Below are 13433 nucleotides of genomic sequence, written 5' to 3' on the forward strand. Positions count from 1 at the left end.
TGCAGAGAGGATATGAAAGAGTCAAGGAATGTACAGTTCCAGCATCTGGCCCTGGGAAGCCATACAGTATTTGCTTTGCTTCTATTACATAAATGAGTATCAGAGAGGTGGCGTGTGTGTGCCCCACGCCACACTGGAAGTGATAGAGCCTGATTTCAGAATCAGATGCTGGAGACATCAGGACTGCCAGACACACTGGGAAGTCTTTCTGAAGAAGAGGGCTTTCTCCCAGGGAGACACTTCTAAACGTCATCCCCAAACTTCCCCAGGCCCCTCTACCAAGCAGGGAGAAAGGATTTTCACCAGTAAGAACTTCCACTTTGGGGATGGAACAGCCCCAGCTCCTGACTCATTCCTGGTCTTGGCGGCCAAGCTCTTCTGGGGGCCAGGTGGTTTCCAAGCCAGGCCTCACTGATGCCTCGGTGTGGGAAACTTGTCAGGGTGTCTGTACCTGGAAATTGCTCGAAGGGAATTTCCCAAACCTGGAAGGCCCTGGCCACAGCTTGGTCCAGAACATGGAGGGTGGGAGTATACTTGTAGTTTCTGTTGGGATGAGTGTGTAGGGTTCTAAACATGAAGAATGCCCGTTGTGTGTCTCAGCTTTTTTTTTTTTAATCTTCATTTTATTTATTTGTCTGAACTGGGTCTTCGTTGCAGTGCTTGGGCTTCTCTTGTTTCCGTTCATGGGCTCTAGAGTGTGTGGGCTCAGTAGTTGTGCTGCTTGGGCTTAGTTGCCCTGTGGTATGTGGGATCTTTGTTCCCCCACCAGGGATTGAACCCATGTCCTCTGCACTGGAAATCAGACTCTTAACCGCTGGACCACCAGGGAAGTCCTGTCTCAGTTTTGGCTCCACTCTTTTCTGAGTTTCCCTCCTTCAGGGCCCCCCCAACCTTGGGGATAAAGAGTCCCTGTTCTTCATGTTACCAGTTCTGCAGCATCCCAGAGCAGGCAGCAGATTTATTTCAGCCTCCAGTTCTCAGCGACAACTACTCCCTGTTAGGGAGGAAAGTGGTAGGCCTGACTCTGGGGGTCTCCAGAATCCTGAGCCAACATAAAAAGTATTTAGAATAGGCTGAAAGATTACCTTGCTGATGGGAAGGAGGAGAAGGAAGGCTCCAGAGCAGTCCTTGTCTATGGCTCAGGTTCAATGACATTTTTTCAAAACTGGGATCAGAGAGATGTCTAGGTATTTCTCCCGTACCCTATGGGTATCATGTTTGTCTCTTGCTTGGGAGGCTGCGTCATAGAAAGAGCACAAGCTTTGGAGGCAGCAGACCTAGACTTAAATCCTGGCTCTGCTACTCAGTTTTCTCATCTGTGAAGTGGGGATAATCATGTCCATCTCAACTAGCTGTTGGGAAAACTTCAAATAGTGCACATGTGAATAGCCTGGCATGAGGTAGGTGGTTTCTGCAAAGAAAGCGAATTCAGAGACATTTTCTGTTGGCCAAGGGGCTCCAGTGTTGCCCACCTGGGGTCATGTGAAACAAGGAATTGGGAAGAAAATGAAAGAGCAAGAAACCATCTTCTTAACCAAGAAACTTTGGAGTAAGAGTGGCAAAGAGATGCCAACGTGGGTGTGCTGGTAAATGTTTAAAAATTGGCTCCCTGGAAAGATGTGTACAAACACATAGGTTATTAAAATGTTTTATTTGTATAAAGAATGTGTAGCACACAATTTAGAAATAATAACAAATATACCACACTCTTGTCAATTCCATTTAGCCAATTCATTCCCACAAAATGCTTTCATTGATTTTTGACAGCCGCTTGTATCAGTAATCAACCTTAAGTTATACATGATAAATAGGTGTTTTTGTTTTTAATTTTCTTGGTTGCAATGCATGGCATGTGGGATCTTAGTTCCCCAACCAGGAGTCTAACCCACTCCCCTTGCATTGGAAGTGTTGAGTTTCAACCACTGAACCGCCAGGGAAGTCCCAAATAGGTGTAGTTTTGACATGAATGTTGGTTGATATTTTTGTTTAAGACATAAGATGAAAGTGCGACAGTCATGATTTTTTTCTTGTCTGAACTTGACTTGTTGGTTAACAACTGAGTAACTTCCTTGCTGAATTGCATAGTAGTTTTCAAATACTGGAAGGCTAGTTCCTCAAATTTTTGTGCTATTCACAATACAATGGCTATAGATGTGACGCACTAAGTTTACTCTACATTATTAATATTTCTCCACCAATACCTTAAGTCTAGGGAATTTCCTGGTGGTCCAGTGGTTAGAACTCAGTGATTTCACAGTTGGTGATCTGGGGTTTGATCCCTAGTCCAGGACTAAGATCTGCAAGTCACATGGCACAGCCAAAAAAAAAAAAAAAGCCCCAAAAATAGCAACTCAAGCCTAGACAATCAGCTACACAATGAACAAGCCCTGTTTTGTGGTGTTTGCCAATTTCCATGTTGTAACTACTCCTACTGCGGCCAGTTTCATGCCCCCAACGTGACAAAACTGAACACAGTGTTGGGAAGAGATGCAGTAATACACCAATATATGATATTTCCACCATACAGGAGTAATAGGTATAAATAACCTCAAGAGCATAGATAATAGTAAAATGGTAAAATAATATAGTAAAAACTTGGAAGGACTGATGCTGAAGCTGAAGCTCCAATACTCTGACCATTTGAGAAGAGCCAACTCCTTGGAAAAGACCCTGATACTGGGAAACGTTAAAGGCAGGAGGAGAAGGAGGTAACAGAGGATGAGACGGTTAGATGGCATCACCAACTCAATGGACATGAGTTTGAGCAAAATCTGGGAGATAGTGATGGACAGGGAAGCCTGGCGTCCTGAAGTCCATGGGGTCGGAAAGAGTTGGACACGACTGAGCGACTGAACAGCAATAGTAAAATAGTAGAAGTAGTAATTAGGAAGTTGAATTTTGTTTTCAATTTAATGTACTTAATTGTAAGTTTATATAATTTAATTTAAAAACTGATTTTATTGAAGTATAATTGATTTGCAGTGTTGTGCCATGTAGATTTCTTAATATTTATTTATTTTTATTTATTTATTTGGCTGTGCCAGGTCTTAGTTGCTGCACGAGGGATTTTTAGTTGAGGCATGTGAATTTTTAGCTGTGGCACATGGGATCTATTTCCCTGACCAGGGATCAAACCCAGGCCCCTTGCATTGGGAGCAGGAAGTCTTAGCCACGGGCCACCAGGGAGCTCCCCTAATTTAATTTTTTTATGATGAGTGTGCTCAACAACTGACTCTAGAAATTTGACTGTTGACTCTATTAAGCAGTTATAAACCAGCTCTGGCACAGAAAATCAGATGGGTCTTATAAGTGAGATAAGCTGGGGGAGTGTGTCTGAGGGAAGTTGGACAGCGCCTCCTACCTTAAGATTCCCTGGTAGCTTAGCTGGTAAAGAATCCGCCTGCAATACAGGAGACCCCAGTTCAATTCCTGGGTCAGGAAGATCTGTTGGAGAAGAGATAGGTTACCCAACCCACACCAGTATTCTCGGGCTTCCCTGGTGGCTCAGCTGGTAAAGAATCCACCTTCAATGTGGGAGACCTGGGTTTGATCCCTGAGTTGGAAAGAGCCCCTGGAGAAGGGAGAGGCTACCCACTCCAGTATTCTGGCCTGGAGAATTACATGGACTGAATAGTCCATGGAGTTGTGAAGAGTCGGACACGACCTAGTGACTTTCACTTTCACTTTTTTCCTACCCTAAGCCAAAAACCACTAACCAGGTCCTGTCAGCCACTGTCTATGGTATGTAGTGTATCTAGATCACCCAACATTTCAAAAGAAGCCAGAAATGTGGATTTTTATGTGATTTTCTTGACTTTAAAAAGATTGGCAACAAATCAAGACATTTTTGAAAACACAGTGCTAGCCAGTCAAAACACATTTATGTGCAGAATTCAGCCCACGGGTTTCCATTTGTGACCTCAGCGTTCGCTTGTGCCTTTCAGACTGACCTGTTGGGGACCCAGTGAGCCGGGCTGGGGTGAGAGTGAGGTGAGGGAGGCAGTAGCCTCAGGCACAAAATTGAAGGAATGCCAAAAACTCACTAATCAAGATAAAAAATATTTTATTGGAATATTTTCAAAAATTTAAATGAATGCAAAAAAAAAATTCATATTGAACACAATAATGTTCTCTATACAGACAGGATCAGTGACAGTATTGTGCCAGGCCACACTGGGGCCTGAGGCAAAAGGAAAAATTTGTACTACTGATCTGGAACTAGAGGAGCTTGAGAACATTTCCAAGCACTGCCACTCTCTGGCCCTGTGTCCTAGGGTTTGGGGGAAGGGCAGTCATCCTCTAAGACATGGCCTGGAAGTCTTCCCAGGCCTCGGGTCTTCTTATAAGCTTCTATGATCATGGCTCTAAGGAAAGCCCAGAGAAGTCTGTCCAGCAGCCTCCCCCAACCCCGGAAGGTCTGAGTTCAGAGGAGGCATTGGACCCACAGAGGTGAGACTGAGAACCTAGGGACTCACTGCTCCTGACTGCAGGGTTCTTGCTATGTGCCCTTGGCCAGTTGATTGGAGATTCACAGTTTTTCTGTGATGTGGGGTTTTGCTCTGCTCCCTGACTTCTAGCCAGTCACAGCATCTTGATTACCTCCCTTGCAGTTTTTCATTTTGGATCTTAGAATCTGCAGGTCAGCTCTATCATCCCCTGCTCCAAGCAGGAAAACAGTTTGCTTAGCCTAGACCAGTGGTTCTCAGTTTTGTTCCCCAGAGGCTATTTGGCAATGAAGGTTTCAAATATATGTATTTATTTATTTGTCTGTGTCAGGTCTTAGTTGCAGGATTCAAACTCTTAGTTGTGGCGTGCAGGATCTAGTTCCCTGACCAGGGATCGAACCCGGGCCCCACACATTAGGAGTATGGAGTCTTAGCTACTGAACCACCAGGGAAATCCCAGCGGGAACACTTGATTGCCACGACTGGATGGCTGCTGCTGCTGCTGCTGCTGCTAAGTCGCATCAGTCGTGTCCAACTCCGTGCGACCCCATAGAAGGCAGCCCATCAGGCTCCCCCGTCCCCGGGATTCTCAAGGCAAGAACAGTGCAGTGGGTTGCCATTTCCTTTTCCAATGCATGGAAATGAAAAGTGAAAGTGAAGTTGGTCAATTGTGTCCAACTCCTCGCAACCCCTGGACTGCAGCCCGCCAGGCTCCTCGGTCCATGGGATTCTCCAGGCAAGAGTACCAGAGTGGGTTGCCATTGCCTTCTCCGACTGGAGATGGAGTCAGGTGCTATTGGCATCTAGTGAATAGAGGCCAGAGATGCTGCTAAACCTCCTCCAATGCAGAAGCCAGTCCCCTATAAAGGAGAATTATCAGGTCCAAAATGTCAATGTGCTGAGGTTGAAGCTGGGGTTGAGAAACCCGGGCTGGGCACAGATAGATCTCTGCCCCATTTTCAAAGTTCTCCTGAGAGATTGTGTTCTCATCCATTGTCTAAAAGCCCTGGTAACCAGAAACATCAACACTTGTTCACTCATGTTGAAAACTTGACTTCTTGAAAGTTAAGGAGAAGGACTTCCCTGATGGCCCAGAGGCTAAGACTCCACGTTCCCAATGTAGGGGGCTGGAGTTTGAACTAGATCACGCATGCTGCAACTAGGAGTTTACATGTCAAACCTAGAAGATCTAGAGTGCCGCAACTAAGATCTGGCACAATCAAATAAATAAATAAAAATAAATAAATATTTTTTTAAAGAAAGAAAGTTAAGGGGGATAGAAAGGTCCTAGGGACAGCTCCAGGATCCTGTTTAGGAGACAAGGGGAGGGAGGGCAATGAAGTCAGTGGTGAAGGCTGAAGTCCTATCTAGCCCCTGAGTTTGCACAATAAGCCAAGCTGCTGGTCTATTTAGATTGTGCATTTGGGAGCCTGAAAGATGGAGTTGATGGTCATAACGGGTGTCAATGTTGTTATGTTTAGTCACTAAGTCATGTTGACTCTTGCAACTTCGTGGACTGTAACCCACCAGGCTCCTCTGTCCATGGGATTTCCCAGGAATGAATACTGGATTGGGTTGCAGTTTTTTTCTCCAGGGAAATCTTCCTGACCCAGGGACTGCCCCTGCGTCTCCTGCATTGGCAGGCAGTTTCTTTACCACTGAGCCACCAGGGAAGCCAAGGGATGTCATTGCCCACCCCCCAAACTATTCTTGGAAATATTTTCAGTACTTCCCAGGATGAGAAGCTACAGACATGTAAAGTCAGATAAGATTTTTACAATGTGAGGCCTTAAAGAGGGTCCACCTGGCAAGAATGGGGGCTGTCAGACCTGTCTCTTCCAAATCCTGCCATGGGGACTAAAGTTATATATGACCCTGGAACCTGAGGAAAAACCATCTAAGTTGTGAATAGTCTGCTGTGGCCTCTTGGGAAAAACATGCCTGGTGCTATGTAAGTCTGAAAAAAAAGTGCCCAGGACAGCTGGAAGGTTCAAAATCTCATCAGTCAGGAGCATTTCTGCGGAAGCCTAATTGTAGCATTTAAGCATGTAGACTGTCTTGGTTAATTCGGGGTTGTGTTGGGGAGAAACTTGGAGAGTTGCTGCGTCCATCCTTTCCTCCTCAGTGTCCTTTTCTCTGCCAGTTTGTTCTTCTTGTCCTTGTCAGGCAGCAAGTGGCTCGCCTGGGCGTCAGGCACAGATGGAACTGGAGCTCTTGCTGCGGGCCAGAAATAGTTATGCAAATATCTGGCTGCTGGGGCTTTATATTCTCCCCGCTCCCTTCCTTTTCCTTCCCCTTACATCAATTCTTTCCTTAAAGCTTGCGATTTCAGGGACCCAGACTGGAGCTCCTGGGGTCTTCTCACTTCCTAGAGGCACAGCTTCTGGTGGGAGAGAGAATTCTCCCCCAGTGCCTGGAGGCTGCAGCCCAGGACCCCAACCTAAGATCACACAGGCCCTTGGCCATCTACCTCACCCACCTGGTGCTGGGGGCCTTTATGGGGTTGGTCCTCCTGCCGGGGCAATACCCTCTGTCTGGGGTGGATGTTCCATGCTTGTTTCACGGCCGCTCCTACCCCACCCCTTGTACTAAAAAAGATGATCCTCCTGAATTGGGGGTGAGGGTGGGCTGCTTCCTCCTGAACCTGGTGGAGCTGTAGTTCTTCCCCTGCCAGCACCTCCTTGCAGCCTGCATCAGGTGCTCCTACTTCTGGGCCAGCCTGCTCATCCTCCCCTGCTCCCTTCTAACAAGACAGCCCTGGGTTCCAGGAGCCCTCCTGCATGGAGGTGTAGCTGGGGAAGTGCAAACCCCCGCACAGTGTGCCTCAGGCTCACTGCCTGATGGTGAGAAGCAACCAGCTCAACGAAGCAGCGGAGACCTGAGGTCTGACTGGGCAAGAAACCCTGCGCTGGCCACCACTCTCCTGCCTGATCCTTGAGGTTGGGGAATGTGGTGTGGGAGTGGGGAACCCTGCTTCCTCCCAAAAGCATTACCTTAACAGATGTAAGATAGCAAAATGATTAAGAGCAAAGTTTCTGGGTCCAGACAGCCTGAGTTCAAATCCCAGCTCTGCCAGGTACCAGCTGGATAGCTTTGGGCAAGTTGCTTAACCTCTCTGTGCCTCAGTTCTTTCACCTGAAAAAAAAGGAAAATGGGGATAAAAATGAACCCTACCTCCTAAGAACACTGTGAAGATGAGTTTATAAATGTAAAGTACTTGCCAATAGTAGCTGATTGCAATAAACATTAGCCACTGTATTTTTTTTTTCTTTTAATATTTATTTGTTTATTTAGCTGCACTGGGTTTTAGTTGCAGCTTGCAGGATCTTTGATTTTCACTGGGGCATGTGAGATCTCGTTCCCTGACCAGGGATTGAACCTGGGCCCGCTGTTTTGGGAGCTCGGAGTGTTAGCCACTGGACCAGCAGGGAAGTCCCTAGCCATTGTGTTAACCTTAGCTCTCTGGAGAATTGCTTTTGCCTTGCTGTCTGATGCACCCAGAACTGTGAAATCAATTACTAATTCCTCCCTCACTTGCTCCTATGGCTATTGTTAGCCAAGTCCGCACACAGATCCTCCTTTCCAGTCTCTCCTATGCTGTCCCCCTCCTTCCAGTCCCCCATCACCTCCGTGGCTCAGACCTGCCTTCACTGCCATTGCTGAACCTGCCCAGCACCTTCCTGCCTGGACAGTCCCCTCCCTCCCTTCCACCCAGCACTTGCCTCCTGGTCAGCGCTCCAGCTGAATTAACCACTTGAAGCTCCTCAACCTGGCATCCAGCGTCTTCTATGAGTCAGCCCCAACCTCACTCGCTATCCACTCTTTCCCATTCCAGCCACGCTAGGGGCCGTGCCTGGATTTTCTTCCCATCCTTTGCTCCAGTCCCTCCTGGGGGAGCTCTGCCCTGGTCAGCTTCAGGACCGAACTAACTAGGTTCCAGCCCTGCTTTGCCACTCACTGGCTGTGTGATCTAGGACAAGCAGCTAGGGGTTTGGGGACTCAGTTTCCATCTGTATAAAAAGAGACTAACAGGGACTTCCCCAGTGGTCCGGAGGTTAAGGCTTCACCTTCCAATGCAGGGGGTGTGGGTTTGATCCCTGGTCGGGGAGCTAAGATCCTACATGCCTCTTGGCCAAAAAAACAAAGCATAGAACAGAAACAATAGTGTAACAAATTCAATAAAGACTTTAAAAAGAGGTCCACATCACACACACAAAAAAATCTTAAAAGAAAGAGAGACTAATAATACCCACTTCACAGGGTTGTTGTGAGGATTAAACAAGATAATGTAAATAAAGTGCCAGGTGCACAATGTTCCTTAGCAGTACTCTTACCATCTAAATTCTACTATTACAGGCTCAGATCCTAGCCTCTGTCTGTGAGGCCTTCCTTGACTCCTCCTCTGCTCTGTTCCTCCTCTGAGCCTCCATGACGATTCCGCTTGCCAATTAGTTACACACTGCTGTGACTCCCCTTGACCGTGGCCTTCAGTGGTTATTTCCATCCATCCTGCTGTGTGACTTGGCTCGTATCTCTGATGTCTTTGCATCTCAGTCGCAGGAGGGGGAGAGGTGCTGTGCTTTGTGGAAAGAGGACACACAGTCCTGCTCTTAACAGGGCTTTGCATGGAATAGCAGCTTGATGCATCTATCCTGATATCGTTAGGCCAGAATTAGGAGTGGCCAATCAGGGCTTCGTCTGAAGCATGTCAGAAAACCATAGGAGATGGTATTTCTCTGTCTCCTTCCACAACTTGGGGCGATTTTTAACAATCATTTAACAGCTAAGAAAATTCTTCCCAAGGTCTCATTAGAGTCCTGCTTGCTGCAGTGGAAGCTATTCTCCTTGGGCCTAGGCAGTTGGTGTCTAGGTCTGAGTAGCAGTGAGCTAGCGCTTTTTGTTGTTCAGTTGCTCAGTTGTGTCTGACTCTTTGTGACCCCATGGACTGCAGCATGCCAGGCTTCCCTGTCCTTCACTATCTTCTGGAGTTTGCTCAAACTCATGTCCGTTGAGTTGATGATGCCATCCAACCATCTCATCCTCTGTTGCCCCCTTCTCCTCCTGCCTTCAATCTTTCCCAGCATCAGGGTATTTTCCAATGAGTCAGTTCTTTGCATCAGGTAGCAAAATATTGGAGCTTCAGCTTCAGCATCAGTCCTTCCAGTGAATATTCAGGATTGATTTCCTTTTGGATTTACTGATTTGATCTCCTTGCTGACCAAGGGATTCTCAAGAGTATTCTCCAGTACCAAAATTCAAAAGCATCAATTTTTTGGCGCTCAGCCTTCTTCATGGTCCAACTCTCATATCCGCACATGACTGCTGGAAAAACCGTAGCTTTGACTAGATGGATCTTTGTTGGCAAAGTGAGGTCTCTGATTTTTGGACAGCCATGAACAATGTGAAAAGGCAAAAAGTGCCTTTGGGTTATGTTAATAAGCTTGGACACTATTCTTTAGGCCATGGGTTAGCAAACTGTAGTCCTTGGGCCAAATCTGGTGCACATCTGTTTTTTTTGGCTGTGCTGGATCTTCACTGCTGTACTCGGGTTTTCTCTAGTTGTGGCAAGCAGGGGCTGCTCTCTAGTTGTGGTGCACAGGCTTCACATTGCAGTGGCTTCTCTTGTTGCAGAGCATGGGGTCTAGGGCACGCAGACTTCAGTAGCTGCGGCTCACAGGCTCTAAAGTTTGGGCTCAATAGTTGTGGTACAAGGGCTTAGTTGCCCACGGCATGTGGAATTTTCCCAGACCAGGGATCGAACCAATGTCCCCTGCATTAGCAGAAGGATTCGTAACCATTGGACCACCACGGAAGTCCCCACCATCTGTTTTTATAAATAAACTGTTTTTGGGACACAGCCATGATCATTGGTTTCTATATTGTCTACAGCTGCTTCTGTGCTGCAGTCATAGAAATGACTAGTTGAGACATGTGAAAAGCCTAAAATATTTACTATCAGACACTTTACAAAAAAGTTTGCTGATCCCTGTTCTAGGCCATCTGAAGCCTTTGAAGAATTCCAAGCCAGGGAGTGACATGATCGAGTTGGTATTTTAGGAACATCACTGGAAGATGTGTCAGAGGGGATGAGAAGGGAGCAGGTGACTGTGAGGAGATTGTTGCAACTGTTTGGTCAAGAACTGATGAGGCCTGAACTGAGGCAGTGCGGTGGGGAAGGATAAACAATGCAGGCTGGAGAGATATTTAAGGAGAAGAACCAATAGGACATGAGGTCTGAGAAGGAGGGGTTGGAGGGAGAGGGACGAGGCAGGGAGAGTGGATTTCTGGCTTTACTGGCCGAGGGTTAGAGTCATCAGCCGAAAGGAAGAAGTCAGCGAGGAAGGCTTGCACACTTAGCTTTGGAGACAGTTTACCTGGGGTATTTGCAAGAGATGGGGAAAGTACATAGCCCTCTAGTGTGATGTCTGCCATGGAGATTTGCAAGTTATCCATGGCTTGGGAGGTATTTGGGGGTCCTGGGAATGAACAAGATCTCCTAAGGAGGGGGTGCAAGATTGAAAGAACAGAACACAAGGAAGAAATCCTAGGAAGCACCAACACTGAAAGGCAAACAGAAGTGTGTCCAGCAAAGAGATTCAGAAGAAGAGATTCTAGAGGCCAAGTTGAGAAGAAAAGGCAGGTCAAATAGGCAGTAGTGAGTAAGCCTGAGAGGCAGTCCCTAGATTAGCAATTGGTAGGTCATGGTTTGGGTGACTAACTTGTCCCATTTTGCCTGGAAGTTTCTGTTTTGACACTGAAAAATCTCATATCTCCAGGGAACCCTCAGTGTTGGCATTAACAATTTGTTGCTCTACTACTGACATTACCAAGAATGATGTCAAGAAAAGTTTAGCTTGCAAAGTACCCCACCAGGACTTCCTTAGTGGTTCAGTGGTTAAGACTCCACACTCCCAATGTAGGTGGTCTGGGTTCGATCCCTGGTCAGGGAACTAGATCCCACATGTTGAAACTAAAAGGTCCCACATGCTACAGTGAAGATCTAAGATCCAACATGCTGCAGATAACACCTGGTGCAGCCAAATGAATAAATTTTTAAAATATTTTTAAAAAGTAACTAACTTCCGGAGACATTATTTTCCCATTGAGCTGATAAACCTATATCCTAGTTGGATCCTCTTTGAGTCACTGATAGCATAATAACAACATGAAGCCCTCTCTTGGTATAGCACTTGACCATTACACAACTTTATTCCATCCTTACAACAACCCTGTGAGGTAGGAGTTCATAGCCCTAATTTTATTGGAATGGAAGCTGAAAAGTTAAGCTCTCATGCAAAATAGGCTCAATTTCAAGCCTCATAATTCCAGAAGCCCATGTCCTGGCTGCCTCCACGGCTCTGCTTGTAGACGTCTATAATCTAGGATGCTGGGCTGGAGGCTGGTGGGACTGTGGATCCCCTGCTTGTTGCAGAGTTAGGCAAAGGCCACGAAATTCTTGGGAGCAGGGAATGAACCCTATAACTATATGCAGATCAATACAGAAGGAGTAAGGCTACAAGTTCAAACAAAAGTAGGCATATAAACTGAGGCCATCAAAGTTGTATAAGAAGGCCCATATTCTATTCAATAGCTGGGTTACTTTTTCTTTTTTTTTACTGTGATTGAATGGCTTGTAGGGTCTTAGTTCAACCACCAGGGTTTGAACCCAGGCCCCAGCAGTGAAAGCTCCAAGTCCTAACCATTGTACTGCCCAGGGAACTCCCAATAGCTTGGCTCTTTTAAATATTGTTTTATTGCAGTAAAATATGCATAATAGGGCTTTTCTGATAGCTTAGTTGGTAAAGAATCCACCTGCAATGTGGGAGACCTGGGTTCAATCCCTGGGTTGGGACGATCCGCTGGAGAAGGGATAGGCTACCCACTCCAGTATTCTTCAGCTCCCCTTGTGGCTCAGCTGGTAAAGAATCCACCTGCAAGGTGGAAGACCTGGGTTTGAGCCCTGGGTTGGGAAGATCCCCTGGAGAAGGGAAAGGCTACCCACTCCAGTATTCTGGCATGGAGGATTCCATGGACTGTATAGTCCATGGGGTCACAAAGAGTTGGACTTGACTTTCACTCGCTCATGCATAACATAACATTTACCATTTTTACCATGAGTGTATAATTTAGCATCATTATTTTCACAATGTTGTACAACCATCACTGCTATTCATTTCCATTACTTATTCATCAGCCCCAACAGAAACTCTGTACCCATTAAACAATGACTCGCCATTTCCTCCTCCCCTAGACTCTAGTAACCTCTATTCTACTTTCTGCCTCTATGAATTTGCATATGCTAGGCACCTCATGTAAGTGGACTCATATAGCGTTTGTACTTCTGTATACGGCTTCTTTCATTTAGCATAATGTCCTTAAGGCTCAATAATGTTGCAGCCTGTGTCAGAATTTTTCCTTCTTTTTTATGGCTGAGGGATAGTCCATTGTATAAATGCCACATTTTGTTTATACATACATCTGTTGAGGGTTGGGCTCTTTTCATATTCTTATACTTCTAATAAAGTTAATAAAATATTTCTAATGTTTTTAAGTGTCATTTGAGAGACAAGCATACTATATGCCTCCTAAAAAAAGAAGACCATGCCACCTATGAAGTATTTGTCCCCTCAAAATAAAACTCAAATCTGTTCAAGCCTCTAGATTTGCCAATGTACAGGAAATACAGAGGTCTGAGTATCATATTAAACTACCCTATGGGGATGCCATCAACAAAATCCAGACAGGAAAATCTGTAGGATAAATGACCTAGTTTCTTCTACAGATAAGTTGCAAGGGGAAAAAAATATAGAGATAGAAGAGATAAAAAAGATATAAAAGATAGTTAACAGTCTTGTCCTGTGAATATTCTTGCTCTTCTAATTTTGTAATAATTAGGGCAGACTAAACATTTGCTACACTGAGACCACGTCTGTGTCTCCAGACCTAGTTCTTTCCTTAGTTCTGGTTGTATAAATGCTGGTAGTAAAT

The 13433-nt window shown here is 45.8% G+C and overlaps 1 non-coding gene across 1 annotated transcript; it reads left to right on the forward strand.

The window, feature by feature from the left end:
* The first annotated feature begins 13301 nt into the window (after positions 1 to 13301).
* Positions 13302 to 13433, forward strand: LOC122425412. Its single transcript, XR_006264840.1, has one exon. It is a non-coding gene; the product is annotated as a small nucleolar RNA SNORA72 (small nucleolar RNA).

Source organism: Cervus canadensis, chromosome 1, assembly GCF_019320065.1.
Source record: "Cervus canadensis isolate Bull #8, Minnesota chromosome 1, ASM1932006v1, whole genome shotgun sequence".
Lineage (NCBI taxonomy): Eukaryota > Metazoa > Chordata > Mammalia > Artiodactyla > Cervidae > Cervus > Cervus canadensis.